The following is an 18,239-nucleotide window of genomic DNA, read 5'->3' as shown; positions in this document are numbered from 1 at the left end:
GTGGAGTCAGGCTGCCCCTATTTGAATCCTGAATACACGACTGTCAAAGTAAACTTGGGCAAGTTACTTAGCTTCTCTGTGCCTCGGTGTCTTTATCTTTAAAATGGGGGTAATAGCACTACCCACCTTACATCCATCTTTGTGTGAAAAAGTTCAAGTATGTTGTGATAGGCAGAATAATGGACCTCAAAGCTGTCAGCACCCTAATCCCCAGGACCTGTGAATATGCTGCCCTGAGTGGCTAAGGGACTTTGTGAATGTGTTTAGAGAATGGCCCTTGATATGGAGAGAGGATCCTGGATGCTCTAGGTATCCCTGACCTAATCACATGAGTCCTTAAAGCACAGACCCCATCCTGGCTGGGTTAGAGAGACCGGCAATAACAGAAGAAGCCTCTGAGAAAGAGATGCATCATTTGCTGGCCTTGAAAATGGAGTGGGGAGGGGAGCCACAAACCAAGGAAGATGGTGGCCTCCAGAAACCAGAAAAGGCAAGGAAGTGAAATCACCCCTGGAGCCTCCTGAAAGGAACACAGCCCTTCCACCATCTGGATTTTTCTTTGTTTGTTTTTGTTTTTGAGATGGAGTTTCACTCTTGTAGCCCAGGCTGGAGTGCAATGGCATGATCTTGGCTCACTGCAACCTCCGCCTCCTGTGTTCAAGCGATTCTCCTGCCTCAGTCTCCCAGGTAGCTGGAATTACAGGCGCCCGTCACCATGCCTGGCTAATTTTTTGTATTTTTAGTAGAGACGGGGTTTCACGATGTTGGCCAGGCTGGTCTCGAACTCCTGACCTTGTGATCCACCTGCCTTGGCCTCCCAAAGTGCTGGGATTACAGGCGTGAGCCACCGTGCCTGGCCTCACATTCTGGATTATTAGCACAGTGAGACTTGTGTCAGACTCCTAACCTACCACAGAGCTACACGATAATACATTTGTGTTGCTTTATGCCATAAGTTCAATGTATAAAATTTGTGATAATTTGTTACAGCAGCCACAGAAAACTAATACCTATGTGTAAGCACTTAGAGTGGTGTCTCTGGCACACAGTAAGAGCTCAAGAAATGCCAGCTCTCTGTTATTATTATTATAGCACTACAGTCACACAGGGGAGAGGATATGCAGTTGCTCCACTCCAGGGCAGTTTCTCTCTGGTGTGAACTCCTCAGAGCCCACAGCTTGCTTCACTGGGTACTAGAGACCAAAGGCAAGACCAGGGGGCAGGGACATCCTCAAAACAACACGTCACTCAGCACAGCCACTACGTGGGCATCAGACAGATGATCAGACTCCTGCCGTCCCTTTCTTCTAAAGAACAGGAGTGTGGACACCCTGGAAGAAAGGGGTGGGAGTGCCTGGCACAAGCATGATGACATTCCTATAGCTGTCAGTGCAGAGGACAGCCCCGGGGCTTAATTGCACCCTATCCTATCCTCACACAACTGGGGCTGCCAAGGAGACAGAGTGGCTGGGGCAGGCGTGCTCATTTAAATGGTTTGCCATCCAAACATCGTACCTGCTGGGCTATGGGGGGATGGGCAAGGCCTACAGTAGGAAGGACTTTGAGTCAGACAGAAGGAACGTGGGATTCCTCAGAGGATCCAAGAGAACGGGAAGGGCTGCTTCTGAACAGCGGTGGGCTGGCAGTGGGGCCAGGCAGACAAAACGGTCTCCAGAGTCTCAGTCCTTGATGGGTTGTGAGACCCCCTCACAGAGCAAGCCCCTCTCAATGCCCACTCCCACATTCCCCTCACTCTGTCACCCCCCAACCAAGTGAAAGGGAGGCTTTGCCCCCACAGAACCCCCAGCCTGCCCACCTCCCCTTCATCCTTGCAGAAGCCTTTCGTCTCGAGTTTTCCTCCTCAGTGACCCCCACATCCTCCCTGGCCACTGGGGGGGCCTCAGAACTCTGTCCCCAACAGATCTACCTCTGAAGGGCCAGTGAGGCCCAGTTTGGTGACTCCTCATGGTCCTTAGTCCTAGGGTAAGAGCCTTCACCTCAGACCAGACTGAATCCAACACAGAAACCAGACTGTCTGCAATACCCACAGACCCTGCCCCAGGAGACAAGGGCCACTGGCATTAGACCTGTGCACAAAAGCTCCCTTCGACAGCAAGTTCCCTGAGGCCAGGGTCCATGCCTCTCTAGTAGGCCCACAGTAGTAAGGGAACAACCACTACAGAGCCTGCAGCCTCTCACAGAGGGCCCTGGAGAAAACCCAACCCCTTGCCATTTCCCCCAAGAGGAGAACTTGGCAGAAAGAGCCATGCTAAAGAGACCACTGCTTACACCACAGGAGTGAGCAAGGCTGGGGAGCAGGAGAACCACCGCTCCCCGGGGTACCTTGAATGCAGCCAAAGGGCCCACTGTCAGCATGGACCCGCCCTTCTCCCCACCAACCTCCCTTGACGCATTCCCACTGCTCTCTGCCCCACCTCCACGTTCATGGACCACAGCACTTCTCCCTGATCCTGCCTCCATAGCCTTTATCCTCCACCCCCGAACTCGCAATCTCACTTTCTGCTAAAGAAACTCCCCTTCCCATCTCCCCTCAACTCCAACTCTAATCACAGGGCCACTGCTAGTCCCTGTGATAACTTTGTGCAAATTAGAAAAAGTACCTCTTTCTCCAGGTGGATGCAGGCCTGATGAGAAGAGCACAGGCTGGATTTCAGTCCCCAACTCCTTCTTGGCCAGGTGTCCTTGCACAGTGCACAACCTAGCCACCTGCACACAGTAACCCAGTTTGACAGACTCAGGGAGTATACCGATTGAAGGGCCTTGATAGACAGCCCAGCCATGGAGACCCAGGAGAGTGCACTAATTTATCCACGGTAACAAGGCAAGCTGGTGGCACAGTCAAGGTCGAAGATCCAGGTATCATGACTCCCAATCCAGTGCTCATTCTCTCTCCCCACTCCACCTACATCTCACTCTAGGGAACAAATGGCAAACCCAAAGAGCAGAACCTGCGAAAGCAGCGCCTGGGGAAGCCTTCTTGCACTAATTAGAAGAGAAGTGATAACCTCATCTCAAGCTCTGTCTAGACATAAAATTGAACATAAAACTTTCTGAACCGTGTACCACCTAACCCTTGGCTGGTGTGGAACGTAAATACAGATCGTCCCTATTTATTTCCCATCTACCAACCACATTAATCTCATGCTACTTCATTGTGAGTATGGCCCCTATATCTGTCTAGGCCAATATATCTGTCTTGGCCTGGAAGCACCCAGATGGAGTTTCCAGCTTGCAAGGAAGCCCTGAACACACTAGTGCTGAGAAGATGGCTTTTAATTCAGGTGAAAGTGAGGGCAATGGTGATGAAGAAGAAAGGGGATGGGAAGGGAAGGAAAAGGTGGGGAGGAGGAAGAAGAAAGGCAATTCCTGATGTCTTAATTTCATATCCAATCTTCCCTGTTGCTTCTAACACCACTGAGCTCTGCTTCCCAGAAATGGTGGTGAAGATACACACACATGCCTGTGCATTCTTACTTGCTCTCTCTGTGTTTTTCTCTCTGTCTCCATCTCTCTCTCTCTGGGCAGTACCTGCAATATAATGTGGTGATTAAACTCAGGCAGAGCCAGGCTTCCTGATTGTATATCAGGCATTGCCACCTCCTCGCTGTGGGACTTCAGGCAAGTGCCTTAACTTCTCTGTGCCTCAGTTTTCTTTTCAACACAATGGGGATAACAACAAACATGACCTCATAGAGTTTCATGAAGATTATGAGAGTGAATATACATGCAGTACTTAGTACAGTGCCTGGTTAAGGAGGTATTCTGTAAGCACAAGCTATAATTATCTCAGGGTGCTGTGTTTTTGGCATCTTGTCCTGGCCCCTTTTTCATGCATTTGGGATGGGGGTGGGGAATTGTCCAGGTTGCTGGCACAGTTTCCAGCTCAGTATTCCAACAGTCAGCAGAGATGGGCTGCCTGGAGAAGAAGTGAGCTTCCAGTCACTGGAAGTGATCAAGCAGAATCCAGATGAGCATTTGACATGGATATGGCAGAACAGGTGAGGAAGGAAGGGGAAGGCCTCTTGCAAAATTCCTTCCTGAGAGCCTGGGAATGTGTGAGTAAACTCACATCTCCAGGCACCTCCGTGGGCACAGCCTTGCCCGCAAATGAGGACACATGTACAGGGGCACACTCTCTGCCCTGGCATTGAGGAGCAAGAAGAAGTGTTATAAACCAAGCAAGCCAGCACCCCCACCCATGCTCTCCCTAGCCCCCAGCCAATTCCTGTGTGCACACAGGCATCCAGGTGGCGAGCGGAAGCTTTGAGGGAGGTACCAAGTATTTATCACTCCTAGCTCTTTTTTTTAACGGGTACCAACTGCCAGCCACACCCCACCCACCACAGCCCAGTTATGAGGCAGGGCTGGGGGCAGGAGCCAGGAACGGGTTAGATAGTAGGGTGCTCGTTCTACTTCTGATGTGGGTGGACTGATAGGGAACCTGGGAAAGTCCCAGCCTCCAAAGATCAGGGTGCCCAGAATTCAGGTGTTGTGGGAGGGAAGGCCTTTGCCCATCACCGAGGGAATCAAGCAGGCATTTGTAGAAGGGCCAGGCACCCCACCTCCAGCAAAGGCTCAAATTCAGCTCCACCTTCAGGTCCAAGCAGCTTCCTTTTAGGGGTAGGATAAGAAGAGAGATTGCGGAAATCCTTGCTGCCTAAACTCTCCTGCCCTGGCCTTCTCCTCTCCTGGCCGCATCGCGCACGGTCTCCAGCCCTCCTTCCGCTGGGAGCCGCGCCCCCATTAGCCATTCCGCGCTGATAAGCCCGCGCGGCCGCACAGACCCTCCCTCAGCCCGCGATGCATTACTGCATCTGATTTGTCTTTGCAGCAGCTGCCACAGCAGTTCTTCCTTCCTAACAATATTGGCTTCGCCTGATATTAAAAGGGGGCCGTAAGTGCCACCGAACATCTTTGCTGGGGAGAGGAGACCGCACACTAGGGGGATGGGGAGGCGGGCCCGCCCGGAATGAGCCATTTGCTGCGGATTCATCCAAAGGCCGATGGTCCACTGGCAAAAATTAGGCAGGGGGTGGGGCGAGGGGTTAGGGAGGAGACGAGAGGGAGGAGAGGGCAAAGAGACGACATCCGGGAGGTGGGGCTTTCCCCCAGGCTGGCGCGCCCAGCCCTACGCCCGCTCGCACCCCTGCTCACCCACCCCCGGGCCCTGCGGAGTGACTGGCGCTGCAGGAGGCGGGGTGTGCCTGTGTGTGCCTCTGTGTGTGTGTGTGTGTGTGTGTGCGCGCGCCTCTGTATGTGTGCTTGTGCCTCTGTGTGTACCTGTGTGTGCCTCTGTGTGTGTGTGCGCCTCTATGTGCCTCTATGTGTGCGTGTGTGTGCCTCTGTATATGTGTGTTTGTGCCTCTGTGTGTGCATGTGTGCCTCCGTGTGTGTATGCCTCTGTGTGTGTGCGTGTATGTGCCTTTGTGTGTGCGTGTGTGTGTGCGCGCGCGTGTCCCCCCAGCCTTCCTACCACAACCCGGCCTCTCTTCCCAATCAATGGCCTCTTTGTGGCGGAGGGACTGGAACGACGTGTGCGGGGGAGGGGTGGGAGGCCGCCTCCTGGGCACCCGGCGCGCCCGACCCGAGCTGACAGCCGTGGGGCAGGGCTCCCGGTACTCCAGTAAGAGTACACTCCCCCGAGGGTCTCCACCCTCTGTGGACCTAGAGAATGGGGCCGACAGAGGCAGTGGCCAGAGCTTCCCGGACTCTGCGCTATGGGGCGGTCGCAGGTCCCACACGGGGAAGCACCGGGACGCGCTCTCCCCGGCCCGCGACCGCTAGGTGGCGCCGTGCCCGTCCCGCCTCCAGGAGGCCCCGCAGGGTCCCGGACGCCCAGGGCACCTGGAGGCGAGCTGGGGAGGCGGAGAGGAGGTGGAAGCAGCATTCCCGCAGTCTCATTCATTCGTGCATTTGTCCATGACCACTAAATTGGACAGTCGGACAGAGGGACAGGTGCACATCCTTCTCTTGAAGGTCTAAATGCCCAAACCTCAGAGAGACTAGAGAGATACCCCACAGGAAAAGTGAATCATGCCAAAGGCCAAGCAAGAGGTATATCCAGTGCACTAAGTTCAGAAACAACCGTGGAATTCGACAGCACAGAACCCTGAGATGGGTTATCTTGACCATTCTGCGCCAGACCAATCAGATGGGGGAGAGTCATTCATTCCTGCCAGTGCCAGGCCCTGGGCTGGACTTCGGACACTAAATTGTGACCTGTCCTCGGGGAGTTTACGGACTAGTGGGGGAGAAAGAAATCAGGCAGATAACTACACAAATAATTCTCTAGCTACAGCTGTCTTGCACATGCACAGGTATAGAAAAAGGGAGGAAGGGTCAACCCTCGCCTGAGTTGCCTGCTCTAGCCCTAACTAGGGTTGGAAGTAGGGGTCTTTGCCTTATGAAGAACATAAATCACTTCCTCTTAGTTCAAAATAGAAATAAGAGCAGCGGTCCAACATCTGAGGCACAGTCAAGGCAAGAGTGATCATTTTTCGGGGGTAAACTGGGCACCACAGGAAAAGAGTCTTGAGACCAAGCACTTAATTCTATGTGCAGGGCATGGTGCATGGTTACTTCTTTAACCTTTGGTCCACTCTGTGGAGTGGATGTTAAGCCTACTTTACAGAGGAGGAGACTGAGGCCCAGGGAGGTAAGAGACTGGCCCAGAGTGCCAAGAGCTAGTTTATGACAGAGCTGGGACTGGACCCCATAACTGCCTCAGGCCCAAGTCCCATACCTCTTCTGTTATAACAGCCTGCCTCTGGGACCATGTCTGGATGCCCTGCTAGGGCCAGAGCAGTAGGGTGGAGGGAGATCAGAAAGAGAAAGGGGCTAGGCAAATGAAGAAGCCTCCAGATTGGGGTCCTCGTCACCACTCCCAGCTCATCACAGCCAGCCCTTTCTCAGCATCTCCTGACCCAAGCACCACCCGCTTAACATTCTGCTCAGTTTCCTCTGTATTCCGACTCCAAATGTTTATCAACACATGCTGTAATGTAATCAGCTCCTGGGAAAATACACACCAGGTAATGGATGCTGATAAGAGTGTCAAACAGATGTCCCTTCCCTGCCCCTCCCTCCCAGCCAGAGCTGGCACACCCAGGAGGCTGGGGAGGCATCTCTTGCCACACCACCCCTCCAGCCCTGGCAGTAGAGGCATTCTGCCAGAAGCTGCCCAGGCAGGCGACAGGGCCTGACCCTGTGGGGCCCAGCATTGTGCCAGGCACTGTGCCATGGACTTTACACACCTCGCAATAGCACTGTAAGTTTGGTGTTACTATTCCCATTTTGCAGATAGAGAAACTAAGGCACACAATAATGATGAAACCAGAGTGAAGTAGCAGCATCAGAAGCAGATTAAGGGGCCATCACTCCACCTCTCCATTCATCATCAGGCCACCTCCCCACTGAACATGGCCCTTTGAAGGAAGCTGCCCTCATTACCTTTCTAAGTTGTTGGATCTAAGGCCTGTATGGACTTGGCAGGTCAGGTGGTGGAGGGCTTGCAACCTGTTCCTCATGTATGGCCCAGCCAGGTAGGAGACAGGGTCCTGAACCTGTCCTAAAGGCTCAAGCAGAAGAGGGAAGCTCCCACTAGGCAGTGTGGGAGCAGAAGGGGATCCAAGGGAAGGGGAGAGCCTTCTTTGTCCTTTTCTCCTCCCTTTTTCTCAAATTAAAGCTTAAGGACCCACACATGGACCTAGACAGAGGAGAGAGAAAGTGCACAGAGTTGAGGACAGCGCTGATGGAACAGGATCCCCCCACCCTCAGGACCTTCTAGGACCAGCTGTCTGAGGCCGGGCAGTCCTAAAGGAAATCGGTATTTGCTTTTCCCTCCAACGCAGTCAATTGCTCCTTTCATCTGACAGGGAGTTGTAAATGAGACTTTATGGGATTTCTAATGATGGCGGTTTCCCTTTATCAGCCTCCAATTCCCACTTCTCAGCTGGGGTTGACTTGGGGAAATGTTTTGACCAGGAATCAAGAATCTAGCAGGCCCCTGCCCTGGCTGCTGCTTTCTGTAGTGAGGGCTGGAAGTTGTCAAATAGGCATGGGAAGCTCACTACCGAGAAGTCAGATCTGAGTTTCAGGCCACCTCCCAGATGGCGAACTTCACCCCTCTGGCTTCTGTTGCTTCAACCGTAAACCTGGAGTAATAATGCCTGCTCCACCCACCCGTCTCACAGGGCTGCTGTGAGGATCAAATGAGATTACAGGCCTGAAAACCCTTTGAAAAATATGAAGCAATCATCCACCTTGGTTTTGCTATTATTATTATTGTGGTGGTGATTGTGTGTAGGTGCAAATGGGAAAGCACATTATGGCAACCTGCATGTCTTTGTGAGTGAGCTTGTTTGTGTACACGGAAGTGTATGTGTCAGTTTGTGGAAAGGTGGAGCTCTTGTGTGTGCACCTGGGTTTAAAAGAATATATGGGGCAATGTGTGTGTGTCTGTGAGTGTATCAGTACATGTGCACATATTAAAGTGTCTTAATATAATAATAGCATGTTAAAATAGAATATAATAGTCCTATGTGCCAGGCATTGTGCTAGACATTTGCTATAGATGCTCCTTTTTAACTCTTGTAATGTGTTTGTGAAGACATGAGAAGGGGTCTGGGCCAGTGTAGGTGTGCAGGCATCTATGTGAGGCTGTGTATAGAGTACATGTGACATCCATGTGTCAGTGGTGGAGGGGCATGTCTCTGATGAAGGTAATGGCATGTAAAGTAATGCAATGCCTATTCATCTAATCTAGGTAGCAGGGAATCTCTCCATGTGCTTACCTGAGTTTCAATGAAAGGATGGGCATAAATGTCAGTGAATCTGAATGTGTGTGCGCATGCATGTGTGTGCATTCACATGCATAGGGGTGCACACCTGCCTCCCTGTTTCTAGGCCGATTAGTATAATTGTTTGTTAATCGTTAGCTGCCTGGGTTGCGTGAGCCCCTGGCATGCCCTGAGCGCCATTGCCACTCAGCCATCAAACCCACACAGACACACTGTGGTGACAGCAGCATGCTTGGGAGGGAGTGCCACTCTGCTCTCTGGAGTCACAGTCTGTACCAGGCAGCAGACCCCTGCCAGGGGAATGTCCAGATTGACTACACCAGGTTTGGAGCTGCAGAAGCGTTCCACAGATGGGCTAGGCTCAGAGCCTTACAGCAAGACAGACAGAGCCCAGAGGACCTGGGCCTAACAGGCAAACCAGTGCCTGGACCAGGAATGCCATCTGAGCACAACACGGGTTGGGGCTGCTGAGTGGCCAGGTATAAAACACGCTCACTCTGCTACAGCCCTACCGTGCACGGCTCCCTGCCACCCTCAGGATGAAGTCCAAATTCCATAGTGCAGCACAAAAGCCCACATGACATAGGCACGTGGCTCCCCAGGCCCTCTCTCACACTCTCCTTTTGCACCGCACCAGCCAGACTGAACGAACTACTCTCAGTCCTTCGGAGCACCCAGCCTCTGGGCCTTCTTGCTGCCTTCTCCTGTGCCCGATTTCTCTACAACATAACATCCCTGGCCAGCCAGTCCTCACCCAAGGGGGCTCTACTCATCTCTGCAGGAACACGTCCTGACCCTTCCTGACCCCTAGACTAGGGAAGGGTCCCTGCCCACCTGACATTCCCGAAGTCCCTAGCTTTCCCTGCTGTCCACTTCCTTATGGATCCTTGCCTCCCCCATTAGACTTGGGTCCCAGGAAGGAAGACAGTGTGTTGCAGCCATTCACGGAATATCCAAATGCGTAGCACAGATCTGATTGTAGGTGGCCCATACATATTTCTTGAATGAATTATTGTTAAAAGCCAGTTGTGAGAGACCATTGTCTTAAGTTCTCCATATACAAATCATGGTATCCATCCAGACAGGCTCTTGGTCTCTCAGATCAAAAGGCTGGGGAGAAACACCCCTTTCCCCACTCCCCTCCTCCATCCCACCCCACCAATGATAACCATCATCCCCAACAGGTGTGAAGATGGCATACACAATGCTTTTACAAAGATCCTGGGAGTTGCCAGTGTCATCTTACAAGTGAGGAGACTGAGGCTCAGAGAGGTATTAATAGCTCATTAATAGGGTGACCAACTTGTCCCACTTTGCCCAGGACCTTCCCAGTTTTAGCACTGAAAGTCCCGTGTCCTGGGAAACACCCCCTCTTCCGCCCCAGGTAAACTCCAGGTTTCATGGTTAGTAAATGGCAGGTCCAGGACTCAAACCTAACTCCAGAACACAGCATCCTCTCCCTTGGTTGCCTCCTGAGCAGCATGTGGTCTCATGTTCCTCAGAATTCAGTTACCTGCATGGGCATTTTCTACCCTCTGGATGTCACCTGCAGGCCACTTGGCGCCTCCTGGATCACCTCTTTCTAGAAACATGTACTCAGGACATACAGGGCATTAATATTAACCTAAATCAAATATAATTCGAAAGCTCATTTCTTCAGGAAAAGCACTTTACATAATATAGAAAAAAAATTAAATCTATTATTAAAGTAGCCTCATAATGATATTTAAGTAAATTTTAAATAAAATAAAAACTCTTTACCCACAAATTATTTTCATTTATCCATGTCGCCTTCACGTTTTTCTCTTTATAAGTGTGTATTTTTACAGAATTATAATGCAGTCTATGGATAATACTTGTTCTTTTTCACTTCACATTATAGAAGTCTGGGTTGGATTTTCCTCATTTGGGATTCTCCATGTCATTAGCATCAGTCATTAGCCCAGATCACAGGGAGTCTGGGCTCAGGACTGCCTCCTTCCCAAAGCACTTCTTCTTCAGCAGGGATTCCTAACTCAAGTCCCCAGCTGGGCTTCAGCAGGTTGCCATGCAAACACTGTCCATGTGCGTATGTGCAGTTTTCAGGGAGAGACACAGCGCTCATCGGATCCCGAAAAGGTCTGAGACCCAAAGAGTCAAGACCCACCACTCCACAGCCCCAGCCTCACGTCCCCACTCCCAGGCAGGCATCCACCATGAGCTTTTTTTGCTGGGCTTGGGCTGATCCAGGAACTCTGCTCTTCCCTAACAATACCTTCTATTTCTTGGTTTCCACATAACTTGCAAGAAAAATCTGGTTCCTCTAGACAAGTAGTCCACCCTGATAATTATCCTGACTATAACACCCATCCCTGGATATAAGAGCATCATCAAAGGAAGGACAGTGTGGGTGGGAGGTTGAGTATCTTCCTTTCTCAAAGCCCTTTTCCCTTTTGTCTTTCTACATACGGTATGCTCCACACAGAAGCTCCACTCCATCCCTTCCCATCTTCATGACCTAAGCTCTCTGGTCTATGCGGACCCTGGATGAAACCCTCTTGTCAGTATCACTGTTGAGTTTTTAGTGCTCCCATCCCTAATCAGGAATGCTGCCTCTACTCACATCCAGAATTCTTTAGGATTTGGGATGTCGTGATTCACAGGAGTATATTGAGGGCCTTCTGACTAGATACAGGGCATAGACCAATTTCCCTTCTTTCTGGAGAGTTGGATGGTTCAAGATGGAACTGGGGCCTTCCTACCACCGCTCAGAGCTCAACCGCAAATGCCATGCAGATCACCGGGACACCATGGCCCACAAGGGAGAGGCTGGTGTCTGCTAACCATCTTGGCAGCACTTCAACACAGTGGATCATTGGACTGGGGAGTGGGTGCAGCTGTGTGTAGTTGCTCCATCCCCAAGAGCAATGGCAGCCAAGGCTCTGCAGTGATCTCCGTAGGAATAACAGTAATTAAATGTTGCTAAGCGCTGTGGGATACAGAGGCACCATCATAATCACCACAGCCACCAGCGTGATGATCATAGTAATTAGGTGCTGTGGCTTCCCATCCACCCTGGGAGCACTGCCTGAGGTGAGGTTGGCCTCAGGTTAGGGCAAGAGGGTAGCCATGCCAGGTGGGTCCTCTTTGGGGTTGGCTAAGGCTTTAGCCATACTTTCTTCACGGGATTCCTCTTCCTTTCCTCTCCCCTTGCCCTCAGCCTCAACTGACACCAGGGTGAGCACTGGGGACACAAAAGGGGGTGACCCCCATCCAGCATACCATTCCAACATATCTTCTCCTATTGACAGATTTCAGGGGATCGGGGAATCTTGGGGAATTCTTAATGGGGCTCCTCTCACATCAAAGTGAACTTTATTAGCCAATTTCTGAATGACACAGAGAGGCCTGGGATATGGCCGGGAGGGGAAGTTATTATTGTATTGACTTTGGGCCTTTTCCAGGCCCAACAGCTGCCTCTCTGAAAGAACCTGTGGAAGTCAAGGGAGGGCTCAGAGGAGAGTTTCCTAGACATGGCACCTTCCCCAGGGCTGATCTTTTGTCTAGTTGCCCCCTCATGCCTCCAGCCCTGAGGTCAGTGAGAAAGGTGAGCCCAACAGCCTGCTCTTCAAGTGGGCTGTCATTCCTGCAGTTATCAAGTCTCAGGGCCAGGAGGGAGCGTGGAACTCACTGCATCCATGCTCCATGCCAGGGCAAGAAGCCCATGCACAGCATGCCTGATGAATGGGCCTGCAGCCTGAGTCTGAAAAGTGACTGGGAGGTCAATCCATTGTCGGTCAACTAAGATCCCTCAACAGTCTTGCCTAGACTAAACTGAAATCTACCTCCTCCAAAAATATGATTATTAGTCCTGACTTTTCCCTATGAAGACACATAGATGATGCTTGCTCCTTTCTCCCTGTAGATTTTGGAAGCTTCATAGTCATACTCCCCTTAACGCGCCCTTTGGCTTTCTCAATTGTGAAATCTGAAGCCAGCTTCCAACCTCTCTCTGCAGATAACCTCAGCTTCCACTGTACTGCAATGACCTTATTATAAACTTCCACCTTCACTACTCCACCCCAAAACTTCTACCTTCACTATTCTCTTCACCTTCCCTCCAGGATCAGAGAAAGATGGGTCTTCTCCTTTCCAAGGCTGACCCCTTCCCACCCTCAGTGCCCCCCAACCCAGGGCTTGCTCCATAAATGACAACCTATTTCACTTCTTACACTTGCTTCTCCACTCCCTCACTGTCCACTAGCTCTTTTCCTTCTGACTATAAAATGCTCAGTAGCTTTTGATGAAAAAGGAGAAAATAAGCCTCTTGGTCTGTCTTGCTAACCCTCTCCAAGCTTCTCATCCACCTTGCTCATTCCATCCACCACCAAACTTCTCAAAAGCAGAGAGGACACCTGCTGCCTCTGCTTTTTCACCTTCCAGTTGCTCCTCCTCCCACTTTGATCTGGGTTCAGTCCCTGCCTGGTCACCAACATCACTCTCTCAAAGGTCACTGGTGGTTTTGCCACTGCTTCCAAAGACCCCTTCTGATCCCCACCTGCTTTCTGCAGCATCAGACACTGTTAGCAACCTCCTCCTCCTCCTCTATTAAATCCTCTACTCACTTGGCTTGCATGACAACCCTCTCTCCTCACTCCCCTCCTCCTTCACTGACCAATCATCATCTGTCCATCCTACCCACGTTGTTGCCAGATTCATCTCCTGAAGCACAGCTCTGACAGCTCCCAATAAGTACTCTGTTCAGAAACCTTCCATGGCTCACCACTGCCTGCAAAAATAAATAAATAAATAAATAAAGGAGTTGTAAAATCATGCAACTATATGTAATTCATAATATACAATAATCTGTCAGGTTTTCAAATTTTTTTAAGCAGCAGAATCTTCAGAATCCATTAAGAGATATCTTTCTCAGAAGCCCAATTTTCAAGCACATGAAAACATGTGCTCTTTAAATGTGGCTCTTATTGAGCCCAGGAAATTCTAGGGTTTCCAAAACACAATTGGAAAACCAGTGAACAAATTAAACTCCTCAGTCTGCAGATGAGGTAACTGAGGTCCAGAGAGGGGAAGTGATTGGCAGAAAGTGGCACAGGATGTGAGTTAATCAACACATTTTCATTACAAGCCTATCAGGTACCAGGTATGTCCTAGGTGCTAGAGATATAGCAGAGAACAAGAGCAACATGATCCCTGCCCCGGAGGAGCTGACAGTCTAATGGGGAGTGAATCAGGCACTATAAACCATCACTAAAGTGGTCCCAAGTATTCAAAGCCTATAGCAGGGGATGATTGGAAATCCCAGTGGCTCCTCATCGAAGCCTCGGAGCAGGGTGAGATGAGGCTGCAGAAGCAGGCATGGGCCCTTAGGCCTTGTTGAGCACTTGACACTGGTCTCAGAGTCTGGCAGGCCGAGAAGTCATTCCTGGCATTGTGACTTGACCATCGGCATTTGAAAATAATCCACTGCTAAATGTAATGTTGTATCCTGGATTAAATTGTGGAACAAAAAATAGACATTAGTGGGAAAAAAAACCTGGGGAAATCTGAATAAATTCTGTAGTTCAGTTAATAGTATTACACTAACACTAATTTCTTGGTTTTCATAGATGTACCATGGTTCTATAAGATGTTAACATTCAGGGAAGATGATTGAAAGGCATATGGAACTCTGTACCATTTTTGCAACTCTATTGCAAATCCAAAATTATTTCAAAACAAAGCTTGTAAAATATATATAAACCATTTTCAGAAAGGGAAAACTGGATGTGGGGAGACAGATGACAATAATAATGATGACTAACACTTAAACAGTTTTTCCTGTACACCGGGCAGTGTTCCATGCACTTCACATGTTTGGCTCATTTAATCCTCACAACTTCAAGAGGTAGGTGCTGTTATTTCTCCCTGTTTTACAGAGAAAGAACCTGAGCACAGAGAAGTTAAGTCACTTGCCCAAGGACACACAGCTATTGGGTGTCAGAGCTGAAGTTTAAGAATTCCAATCCAGGCAGATTAGCTCTCCAGAGTTCCATGTGCTGGACCATTACATTTTACTCCCCACCTCAGTGCAGACTGGCTATACTGTCAGTATTGTAAAGACCATGAGTGCAGAAGAGGAAGAATCAACAGAACTGGAATATGGTGGTTTAGGAAGAGGTAAGAAGCAAGAGTGACTCCTGGGCTCATAGCTTAAGAGCAGGAACCAAAGCCTGCTTTCCTGCTGCTTGGTCCTGTGTTTCTTCTTGTCACTAAAGGAAACCTTCTAGTCCTTTTGCATTCTGTTTGTGCCTACCTGTCCCTTTCTCTTATACATCCCTAAAACACAAAACAAACTGGACTGCCTGCTGTCCTAACACAGGTGACACCTCTTCCACCTCCGCGTACCTCCATGTTTTTGTACAAGCTGTTCCTTCCACCTAAGATTCTCTCTCCTGCCTCCTTTGGTCCAAATCTGATCTGTCTTTCAGGGTCTCAGTTAAATGTCCCCTCCCCCAGCAACCTTCCCTGCTTGTTTAAAGATGATGAGTGAACAACCATACTATATCACTTACTTGCTTCCATCTTCTCCACCCAACCAATCCCCGGGCAGCCACATCTTCCCCGCTGGCCACACCCTCTTTGGAAGCTCATTTAAGATCAGAGGATCAAAGAAGCCTGACCTAAAGAAGGAGAGGGTGCAGCCGGGTGCAGTGGCTCACGCCTATAATCCCAGCACTTTGGGAGGCCAAGGAGGGCAGATCACCTGAGGTCAGGAGTTCAAGACCAGCCTGGCCAACATGGCGAAACCCTGTCTCTACTAAAAATACAAAAATATCCGGGCATGGTGGTACACACCTGTAATTCCAGCTACTTGGGAGGCTAAGACAGGAGAAACGCTTGAACCTGGGAGACGGAGGTTGCAGTGAGCTGAGATCAGGCCACTATACTTCAGCCTGGGCAACAGAGCAAGACTGTCTCAAATAAAATAAAATAAAGATGGAGAGGATGGGAGGGTAAGAGCAGGGAACAAGAAGACATTGGTACATCTGGGATTGCCCCTTCAAACCCATGCCTTCAGCTCCTCAATGTGCCTGGCACAGAGCTGAAGGCCACCACAGTGAATTCAATTCAACTCTGGCCCTTAAAGCACTCAGCAACCAGATGGGAGATTCCTGGCTGCCACAAACTAAATTTCATAGCGTGTTCCCCAGTTTAAAACCCTCCGGGCATGATTCACCAATCTGCAGGCCTGTCCTTTCCTCAAGTCTTAGGCTCAGCCTACCACCAGTCAACCCTTTGTGGGCCCCTGTTATGGGCCCCCTACTCCCCTGACTATTGCTTTACCTTCATTCCTTTCCTCGTGCTGACCCTCTACCTTAAATCCAGTGTCTTTTATGTCTCTGCCCTCCAGCACTTACCTTGGTCTGACAGATGACTCACAGAGACCCTGTGTTCCCTTCCCTGAAGCCTTTACACCAACCGCACCCAGGGCTAAACTGGGTACTTTTTCTGTGACTTACCAAACCCACACAATCCCATATCAAATATTTGTTTACAACATTCGTTTCTATGTCTGTCTTCCCCCTCCCCCTCAACTAGATTGAGTTCCTTTAGGGCAATGACAATGTCTCTGTATCCCCAAGCCAGGCACTGTGTTTTGATACAAAGAAAGCCCAGGTTACATTTGTCAAATGTAAAAGACCATACAGTGAGTGGGTGAGTGTTCATGAGAATGCCAGATCTGACTACTTCAGCGAGAAACCGAGACACTCCAGGGCCGGAACCCAGACAGTGGGAATATGGTGCTGTCTTTGCCCCTTCTACAGTGAAGAACCAGAATTTACATGTTATCAGCAACAGCCACTTCCCCTCTGCTCCTGCCTGCCTAGAGGGCTGGGCAAAGGGTAGAGGGAGCAGGGTCCCGCCAGGGTCTGGGGCGAATTCAGCTCGCCTTAGTGGGAAACTCTGTCTGTCTTCCTCCCCCAGGGGGAGGGGATGGGGATAGAAGGACCAGAGCAAGGGGAACAGGGCAGGCCTGGAGGGCGCAGTCGCCTTGGCAGAAATCCTACCACACCCGGATGTGGTGGGTGGTGAACGGGATGGGGCGGAGAGTCCCTGCCCTGCCAGGGACACTGACTGGACGATCCACTTTAGCGGGAACCCCACAAATCTCTCAAAACTAAGGTCCTGGAAACTGGAGGAGAGCTCGATTTCAGGCTCTGTTTGGGCAAGGGCAGGGCGCGGGGTGCTTCAATTTTTGGAAAAGGAACCCCCGAAGGGAGCAGGGATTAGAAAAGAAACTACCAGAAACCTCAGTGGGCCCGTCTCACCCACTCATGCCCACCACCGACTTCTCTGGCAGCTCCCCATCGCCCCGCGCACCGCTGCCTCTCCGTGGAGCCTCCAAGTGGTGCAGAGGAGAGGAATCTCCGGAGACTGGGCTCTGTTGCGAGCCCTGCCACGTTCCGCCCCGGGCGGAACTCTTCTTTGGGCCTTTGTTTCCTCGTCTGTGAAATGGGAGCAGGGTGGGGGCAGAGGACTTGCAGAAGCCCTGCCAGCTCCGACGCTGCTAGCTGGGATTCTCCATCCCGCCCTCTCCTCCACCGCGGTCCCCAGACCGGTCCTAACTCCACCCCCACCCCCCGCGCCTCGGCTTCGCCCGCCGCTAGGGGTCACTGCCTGCCTTTGTCAGCGGAGGAGGAGGGCAGCCCGCGCTCCAGCCGGCTCCCCAGCTGGAAGGCGGCCGAAGGGAAGCTCCCGAGCGAGGGTCCTGAGCCGGACCCCGCGGCCCGCGCTCGCGATCCGCCTCTGCTTCGGTCGGGAAGGCGCGTGCGCTCGGGCTCCGACCGGCTCCCGGCGGGCGCGCATCGAGGCCAGGAGGGGGTTAACGCTAACCCCTCCCCTCTGGCTGACATCACGGGCGAGCGGGTGAGAGGCTGGAGCTCGGCGAGTGAGAGAAAGAGAGCGAGAGCAGCGAGCGCGGCTCCACATTGTTGCGGATCGCCGGCACCCGGCAGAGCGGCGGCGGCTGGGACGCGCGACGCCTCCGACCCGTTCTCCTCGCGCCCAGCCGCGCAGCCAGAGCCACGCGGGCCGCCGGCCGTCGAGCCCGCCGCCCGCCGCCTGGGCCCCGAGCCTTCCGCGCCGCCCGGGCGCGTCCAGCCACCCTCCGAGGACGGCCGGCCATGGACGCTTGCAAGTTGGAGCCGAGCGGGAGGGTGTGAGCGCGCTGGGGCCAGGAGCCCGCGCCGCGCAGCCGGGCAGCCGGGCGCGCCGGGGGTGGGTCCCTCTCCCCAGCCCCGCTCTGCGTGGAAGAAGAGGGCGGGGACCGGCGCCGGGAGGAGAGTGGAGGAGGAGAAGGGGCATGACTCGTGCAACTTGCGGCGGGCATCTGCCGAGCCTCTGAGCCGGCGACGGCCTGGGGTCCGGACTGCGGCCGCG

The 18,239-nt window shown here is 51.8% G+C and overlaps 1 long non-coding RNA gene across 1 annotated transcript; it reads right to left on the bottom strand.

Moving 5' to 3' along the window:
- Nucleotides 1-7,630: 7,630 nt before the first annotated feature.
- Nucleotides 7,631-17,372, bottom strand: LOC104657224. Its single transcript, XR_747254.2, has 4 exons — nucleotides 17,150-17,372; nucleotides 13,497-13,587; nucleotides 10,333-10,443; nucleotides 7,631-7,726 (listed from the first exon to the last, which is right to left on the bottom strand). It is a non-coding gene; the product is annotated as an uncharacterized LOC104657224 (long non-coding RNA).
- Between the last annotated feature and the right edge of the window lie 867 nt (nucleotides 17,373-18,239).

The sequence above is a fragment of the Rhinopithecus roxellana genome, chromosome 15 (genome assembly GCF_007565055.1).
Source record: "Rhinopithecus roxellana isolate Shanxi Qingling chromosome 15, ASM756505v1, whole genome shotgun sequence".
Taxonomy (NCBI): Eukaryota; Metazoa; Chordata; class Mammalia; order Primates; family Cercopithecidae; genus Rhinopithecus; species Rhinopithecus roxellana.
Note: the sequence above shows the minus strand (reverse complement) of the source record. Positions and strands in the feature narration are given on the sequence as shown.